Genomic DNA, 8,781 nt, shown 5'->3' with positions numbered 1-8,781 from the left:
CTTTTTGTTAAAAAAAAATACAAAAATACATCAAGGCATTCCTTGGGCTTCAAAACTTCCTGTAATCTCCATGGGCTTCGTCCTTTGTTGTGGGCTTTGGGAATTGCACACTCAAACCCTAAATCTACGTTCTAAATGAGATGACCTAATTTCCAAAATTAGGATTTTATCAAAAGTTTGTAAACTTTTGTTATTAAAATAATAATTTAATAAATTATTAATTAATAACTAATAGTTTCCAAAACTATTTTCAAATTTTGGGGAAAAATAATTCATAATTATTTTTATTTTTATAATAAATAGTTTCATAAACTACTATTATAATTACAATTATTGGGATTATAATTACTCAAATTATATTTAATTAATAATTAATTAGTATCTATAAAATAAATTTTGACTCCAATTAAGGTGTTCAAAAAATTTCATTTCTTTAAATGACAATAAATTATCAATCTTATTATTGATTTCTTAAACCAATATATGATTTCAATAAACCATATATTCCTTATTAAGACATGAAAACTAATTGTTATCCCAAAAATAAACATGTCTGACGTCGCACCAGAATTAGACACATAGAGTAGGCTGGGCAGACCACCCGACAGGTTGGTCGGTGTATACCTATAGGGTATACGACAAGTTACTGCTCCACATATTATCTCCAGAGGCTCAGCTGCTCGACAGGACCCGTAGGAAACTTGTTGATCAGTATAATAGTCACTGCTCGATACGCTTGCCAAAGGTGCAGTTGGTCGATATGACGAGCAGACATACCTGCTCGGATGAAAGCAGTTACACTTTCTATTAGCCCTCCGTAGGAATCGTCCAACCATCCGCAAAGAACATCCAACAACCCAGAAAACTCAATCAAAGATCCTAAAGAATAGGGAAGCGGCCACTTGCGACAATATAGGGATTTTTTCCCATCAGTTATGCTCAGGCACAAACCTCAAACGAGGAGGCACTACAAGAAAAAAATGCTTTTAATAACACCGAAAATGTGTTATCAAAACATACCATAACACTTTTTGATGTGTTAAGACCGACTATGTTATCGTAGGTCAGGGTACTTTACATAACACTTTATCATTGTTATACAGATGTGTTATTATAATGTCAACGATAACACAATTTCTGTGTTATTTTAATAAATAGATAAGTGTTTAATTATGTTATTTATAGTCGATTATATAACACATTTCAATACTTATAAATTTGTTTTATACTACACTTTAGTATAACACTTTTTTTGTGTTATACTACAATTTAGTATAACGCATTTTTTGTGTTATACTATACTTTAGTATAACACATTTTTTGTGTTATACTACACTTTAGTATAACACATGTGTTATATTAGCTTAGAGAAACATAATCTTTTTTTACTTACACAAAACTAGGAAAACAAATATGAAAGTTGAAGCCAAATAAGGTAACATAAATAGATTTTTATTAATTACTCAAATGTAATTAAAATATTTAGTCTACTAGTCTAGGCTTAAGAAATCATATTACAACATAATTTATGCCCAATTCAGATTCCTTTATCACTAAATACAAAACAAGAAATGTATACAAAAATTAGTGAAATACATTCTTCCATTCTAAAGGCCTCAACTACAAATGTTGTCTAGAATTGCTCCAAAGAAATCATCTCAATATACCTGCACATTGTAAAAAAAAAAAGTCCTTTTATTATTAAGAACACAAGACTTAAGCTAGTTTCCACCTGTAAGCATATAAAGTAAATCAACTTGAAAGAAATTATCTAGTTTTCTCCAAACTCGCAGGATTAAGACCAAGCAGCTTTTGATAGGCTAGAGCTACAACCTAGAGAGAAGAAGGACAAATATAAATGAATGAAAAAAAATGCTTACTAAATCAAGAACAGTATAGGGATTACAAGTACTAAAATCTTACAGAAAACGCTTCATTTAATTCATAGTAATCAACCTGAGAAGCATCTAAACCAGCATTTGAAATAGCTTTTGGTATCACAAGGGCTGGAGCAGTTGTAAAGAATTCAGGTGTCTGCAAAGATAATCTTCTTTGAGCTATGTTTCAGCAACAGTAAAATAGAACTAGGAAGCCAATTCATTGGAGTACCTGAGCTGCATCAGCATAGCCCTTAATCTTTGCAATTACTTGCAATCCAAGTTGAAGTGCCTTCTCTCCACTCACTAGGAGTTACCTCTTAATATTCTAAGCTCAGCTTTATTCTTTGCATCAATATCTCGATGGCTTTGCAGTTTCTTTGAAAGTGTTATGCTTCAAAAATAGGTTAGTAAATGCCACCCTCAAGTTCTTAACCTCTCTATCTAATTCACTTGGTGTCCTTTGCCTGCAAGATCCTAGAAAATGGAGTAGGATCCACCAAAAACTGAGATAAGTCTACAGATCAGTGCTTGAAGTATCATACAAAAATAAAACTGTAAAACCCACATAGCTCTTACCATTTTCTGAAAGTTTTTTCAAGACTACAGTATGTATTCCATCTTTTAGATACCACAAATTGTCAACAGCAGCAACTAAATTACTTAAGATGTTCTTAGTCTGTTCAGAGGCTCTCTGTTGATCACCTTCCATCTGTTTAGGAAGGTTACATAAAGATGAACTTTCTGTTGCACCAGTTTCCGTAAGACGACTAAGAAAAGCCTCATGAAAAGTAGATTCAGATTCATCTGAAATACAGTATAAAACTTCCTTATCAACAAACACTTCAAACACTATTTCCCTGATGTCACTTCTAGTTTGCAAGCATGGGTTATAGAGCCCTTATAGGTGCAAAACAATTAAACTTGTAACTAAACTATACTAAATTTCTATGGCTAGAATGATAGTAAATGTAGAAGCAAATATTACATCCTTATGTTAATAAAACAGATCTAATGATCCACAACACAAAAACCAATTGTTATCTTAAAAAATAAAAACCAATTGTTATCCACAACTTAAAATACAACAAAAAAAATTTAGTCTCATAAGAAAAAGCATTCACTGCCCAAAATACATATATCAATTCATTATATGTTTTGAGTTAAAGCTTTACCTCAATAAAAGCATTCACAATATTCCCCCAGCCGCAGAGCAATCAAAAACATATATGGAGGGTGTCTTCAACCAAGAATCAAGGTCACTGATTGGCAAAAGGATATACTGTGTATAACTCTGCAGTACCAATAACATTGGTGAGAAACCAAGCTAGTCTCTAGTGATTGACCTTAAATTAAAGAGTCATAAAAGAGTTTCAAAGAAATAGAAGACCTTATTGAAAACCCAAATTTTACCACTAATGTTTCAAATGCTAATTAAATAGAAATTTACAAAGGAATAATGCTGCATAAATATCCAGTTTTGACATTAGACTCCAGATATCATAAAGTCAAATTTATATAAGAGGATTAGTTAAAGCCAAAGCTTTACAACCTTAATTAACAATCAGAATACCTTCAAGACAGACTACTTATTAGCTTTCTGAATGTGAATATTGGCAAGGAGAAGAATTAGATGTTCCCTCTGGTTGGCAACATTGCCTTCCTGGTTAGAAAACACATTGTGAAAATTCAGAGAAGCATCAAAATATGAGCAATGCAGAAGAAAGAGCACATAGTCCAACCATGGAAAACAGAAATCAGAAGTACTTGGAAAAAATGGCCTGAATGGACAAGTAAAGTCATATCTCAACCTTTTTCTAGAGATTGTCTAGTCAGAAGCTATCTCCTTTAACATCTATTTTTTTAAGAAAAAAAAACCTCAGAGCCATAAATAGTTTTCCAAATCATGAAATAGTCTTAGGAAGGGTACAATAATCAAATTTAGAGCACCATAACACTAGCTGCGAAAACTATTGTTAACTGGACATTTTTTGCCTTTGAAAAAGAGAGTAATGAAAAAATATTATTTTGTTAGTTAGGGACAAGTGAAGACAGCCATCTAATAGCAACAATGAAATAACAAAAGAACCATATTTTGCTCTCAGAAATGCAATATGATTTTTGCTCAATACACCAGAGCATACATTTAGTTCAAATATTGTTAGATATTAGATGTTTCATGACAGCCATATATGTGATAATCAGGAAAACCCCACTCTGAACTTTGTCACAGTTGTCTCAAACAAAATGAAGAAAAATTTATATAAGTTTCATGCAAGTCAATACCTGAAATCAGGAATTTCAACATCTAGGAGTAATTATACACAATTATGTTAGGAAAAGAGATGCTTACCGCCCATGTAAAAAGAAGGCTGACTTTTGCCCTTTCCTTTCCTGTGTTCACCAACTGAAAACAGACAAAGTCTACTAAGTAACTTTCTAACAACAATATCAAATTTGTAAATTTATGACTAAAATATCATATTCTAGATCATGCTGAAATATTCACATACTTATTTAAGTTACACTTGTATAGAATTTAAAAATTAATAACAAAATCAATTCACACAGGAGAAAATACAAGGAATGATATTCAGCATATAATCACCCTGAACAACATACATGAGCAGGGGAATTAATTTCAATAATAAAGAAGGGCAGGAAGAAGCATCGTCTTTTTAAAAACTGCAATCAAAGGACTCATTTAACAATATACCCAAGTAGTAACCTGATACTCGTTTCTCTACTTATGCTTGACATAAACAACTCAGCAGAAATTTTAAGCAACTTACTGATTGTTCAACATGGATCCAATTCATCTGCCATTGATCCCATTTTCTGCATGAAGAAGTAAGCAATCCAATTCATGAATCAAGCTTTTCAAACTCATGAAACAACTTCAGTAACTAGTTCAGATCACATCAAACAAATTAGTTTCAAACACTACTATAAATAAGTAAGCAATCCAATTCACCAACATGAATTACAGTAGTCATTATAGCTTAATCCACTTACAAAAAATCTGAAGAAACACAGAAAGAAAAGGAAAGAAAGAGAAAGAACAAAGAATTTATTAATAAAAATAAAGATAACATCTACCAATAATAAAAGCATCACAAGGCGAACACGAAATAAGGCTAGATAAAAAAAATAACATTTATACACTGCTTTGCAAAAGACAAGAAAAACATATAGGCAAGCATAAGACCCTATAATGGTGAACCTCATTTGCACAATACAAAAATATCAACATTCAGGGCATTAAAGTATAGCAGAGGACAAAAAGAATGGAGAACTTACCCTTCCAATAGAGTAGACTATGAGACATAGTTGACCAAGAACTTTAGAGATGACTAGAGACACTCAAGATGACCAGAAGAGAAGCAAGTAGGGGCAGATCTTCAATGGTGAAATATTGATTTTCTTTTCCTAAATTTTTTTTTTTTTTTGGTGAATAAGAATCATTGTATTGCTCAAAACAAATCATGTACACTTATAGTTCCCTTCTACCCCTATGTTACTTACATTCCACATCTAACTTTACAATTTCTGATACCATTCCTTATCCCTATTTTGTTTCCCTTTATACATTACAGTAAGTCTCAGTTTTAGCTCTCTCTTAATGACCTCCATTGTATGATTGACATGCCATATCTTAGAGGACCACAAAACATCATTTCTGACTCTCCAAATATGGTACACTAGAGCTGATACAACAGCTATGTAAAAACTTCTCCTGAGTTTAGTAAGGTGTTTTGCTTTGGAGATCCAACGCAATAGTGTGTGATAATTCCCTGTTTGAGCTCTGCAGCCAATCCACTCTTTCAATTTCACAAGACATAAGCTGTTGTAAGCACATTGAAAAAATAGATGTGATATCTCTTCTGTATGATTCCCACACAGCAAGCACATTTTGTCCACTACCTGACAGTGTTTATTGAGGTAGTCTCTGGTTTTCAGCTTCTGGTGTAACGTCAGCCATAGAATGAATCTGTGTTTCGGTATATTGCATCTCTCCCAGACATATTTACTCCATTGGACCTTATTTTGTTGATCATATAATATTGCATGCCCCGATTGTATTCCATATTTCACTGCCATGAAGGCTGCTTCAGCCATTTTAGCTCGAAAAAGATCCTTAATTTCCACTATTTTCTTCCAGTACCAGCTGCAACCTTGCTGTACTGAGTAAGTCCACCAGTCCCTTGCTTGCAAATAAATGCTATGTATCCACTTAACCCATAAGTTGTCCTTTTTAGAGGCAATTGCCCATACATATTTCCCTAAGGCAGCTATATTCCATTCTATAATTTTTCTGAATCCTAACCCTCCTGCAGACTTTGGAGTACAGACAATGGACCAAGCAACTACCCCAGGACCGTGAGCTTCTGCAACTCCCTTCCACAAAAAAGCCCTGCAAATTGCATCTATATCCTTCAATAACTTCTTTGGCAACACCATTATTTGAGCCCAATAAGAGTGTATGGACAGTAAGACCGAATTGATCAAGGTTGCTCTGGCACTATATGATAAATTCCTGGAGCTCCATTGTTTAATCCTGGCCACCATTTTGTCTAGAATGATCCCACACTCAGCCTTAGAAATCCTTTTAGAACAGATAGGAATGCCCAGGTATCTAAAGGGTAATGAAGATCTTGAGAATCCTGAAGCAGATACTACTCTCTCAATCTCAGACTCACTCATGCCACTGCAATATATTGCAGACTTTGCCTCATTTGGAAAGAGTCCTGAAGTCTTGGAAAATAACTTGAGTCCTCTAAGCATCAAAAGGATAGAAATAAAGTCTCCATGACTGAATAACAAAATGTCATCAGCAAAACATAGATGATTCAACTTCAAATTAGCACACCGATCATAAAACTTATAACTAGGATAAGAGCCAACCTTAAGCATGATCCTAGATAAGTATTCCATACCAAGTACAAATAACAAGGGGGACATAGGGTCTCCTTGCCTCAATCCTCGTTTAGCCTCAAAGTATCCATTTAATGAACCATTAATCATCAATGAAAATCTGGTAGTTCGAACACATACCATGATGAGCTGAATAAACTGCTGTGGAAATTGAAAACCAGTGAGCATTTCTTCAATAAAATCCCACTCTATGGTGTCATATGCTTTCCTCAAATCCAACTTAATCATGCAACTTGGCTTACTGTTTTTCCTCCCATAGTGCCGAACTAAATCTTGACATATCATGATATTGTAGGCTATATATCTACCATGAACAAATCCCCCTTGATTTTCTGCAATTAGTTCAAGTAGCACCTTCCGGATCCTTGAACAAATCAACTTGGATGCAGCTTTATAGATGACATTACAACAGGATATAGGTCTGAAATCACACACAGAATCTGGGCAAATATGTTTGGGAATAAGTGTGATGGTTGTGTTATTAATTTCTCTAAGTAGTTTACCTGAAGTAAGAAAGGATAGCACAGCTGTAGTGACCTCCGAACCCACCAAATCCCAATTATCCTGGTAGAAGTAACTACTATATCCATCTGGGCCTGGGGCTTTCAACCCTAGAATTGCAAATATCACGTTCTTAACCTCCTGAGCTGAGAAATCCATTGAAAGAGTCTGAATGAGCACTGCATTTAGAACTGGTCCCAGCTTCATGATTGACCAAGACACCTTCTTCCTGTGCACCATTACTGTCCCTAACAAGCCTTTATAATAATCCAAAAAAGCTTTTGTTATATCTGTAGGAGAGTCTACCCAAATCCCTGCCTCATTCCTGATGGACAAAATTCTGTTCTGAATTCTCCTTGCCTTAAGGGAAGCATGAAAGCTATGAGTGTTTTCATCACCATTAGCCATCCAAGAAGCTTTAGCTTTTTGTGCTAAGAAGCTCATGTAAGCTTTATGGTAATACATATACTGTTCTCTAATCACTTGCTCCTGAGAAATCAACCTGTCATTTAGGGGATCTTTTTGCAACTGCTCCTGAAGCTCCTTCAATACGATTCCTGCCTTGAATTCTGACTGTTGAATATCATAAAAACCCTCTCTATTTATGGTCATTAGCACTTGTTTCAGCCTTTTTAGTTTTGATACTATTTGGAACATTGGTGTACCATCAACTGATAAATTCCAACTGGCCTTAAGTTTATTTTCATAACAGGGTGCTTCTTTCCACATCCGAAAATAGCGAAATGGCTTCTTTTCCAAATGCATTTCCAACGTGACATGAACAAGAATTGGACTATGATCAAATATCCCTTCTGGCAAGAACACAGCCTCTGAGTTAGGGAAATGATCAGTCCAATTTGAATTAACTAAAGCTCTATCAATCTTGGAATAAACCCTCTCATCTGCTCTCTGCTTATTATTCCAAGTATAGAAACAGCCAGAGAATTTCAAATCTTCCAAATGGCAAGCTGTCAAACAGTCTGAAAATTTGCTTGAGAACTTTATGGAGGTTTTTTTGCCAATTCTGTCATGCATGGATAGAATCTCATTGAAGTCTCCAACCACCATCCAAGGGACAGATATACTCACAGCCAAACTTTGTAAGTCATTCCATAGGCTCTCCCTAGAGGCTGCATCATTATAACCATATACAAAAGTAATCATGAAGCTTCCTATTCGATTAGGGACCTGTACTTGACAGTGAATTAATTGTGTAGTACATAACTTGATATCCAAAGTAAAGGCACTCGGATTCCAAGCAATTATTATCCTACCCTTATCAATCCAAGAGTTATTGTTTGTGAAACACCATCCAGAAAACAGATTCGTGTAAATAGACCCCATATTTTTATTCTTCACTTTTGTCTCGAGTAGACTAACCAAGCCAACCTTCTTTGACAGAATTAAGTGTTTAATCTCTTTGTGCTTATGTTGACTGTTAATCCCTCGTACATTCCAAATTAAAATT

At 34.4% G+C, this 8,781-nt stretch overlaps 1 long non-coding RNA gene across 1 annotated transcript; it reads right to left on the bottom strand.

Moving 5' to 3' along the window:
* Positions 1-1,972: 1,972 nt before the first annotated feature.
* LOC133798801 (uncharacterized) lies at positions 1,973-5,628 on the bottom strand. The gene is made up of 6 exons (XR_009876025.1): positions 4,670-5,628; positions 4,231-4,284; positions 3,451-3,540; positions 3,053-3,171; positions 2,457-2,684; positions 1,973-2,354 (listed from the first exon to the last, which is right to left on the bottom strand). It is a non-coding gene; the product is annotated as an uncharacterized LOC133798801 (long non-coding RNA).
* Positions 5,629-8,781: the final 3,153 nt, after the last annotated feature.

The sequence above is a fragment of the Humulus lupulus genome, chromosome 1 (assembly GCF_963169125.1).
Source record: "Humulus lupulus chromosome 1, drHumLupu1.1, whole genome shotgun sequence".
NCBI lineage: Eukaryota > Viridiplantae > Streptophyta > Magnoliopsida > Rosales > Cannabaceae > Humulus > Humulus lupulus.
Note: the sequence above shows the minus strand (reverse complement) of the source record. Positions and strands in the feature narration are given on the sequence as shown.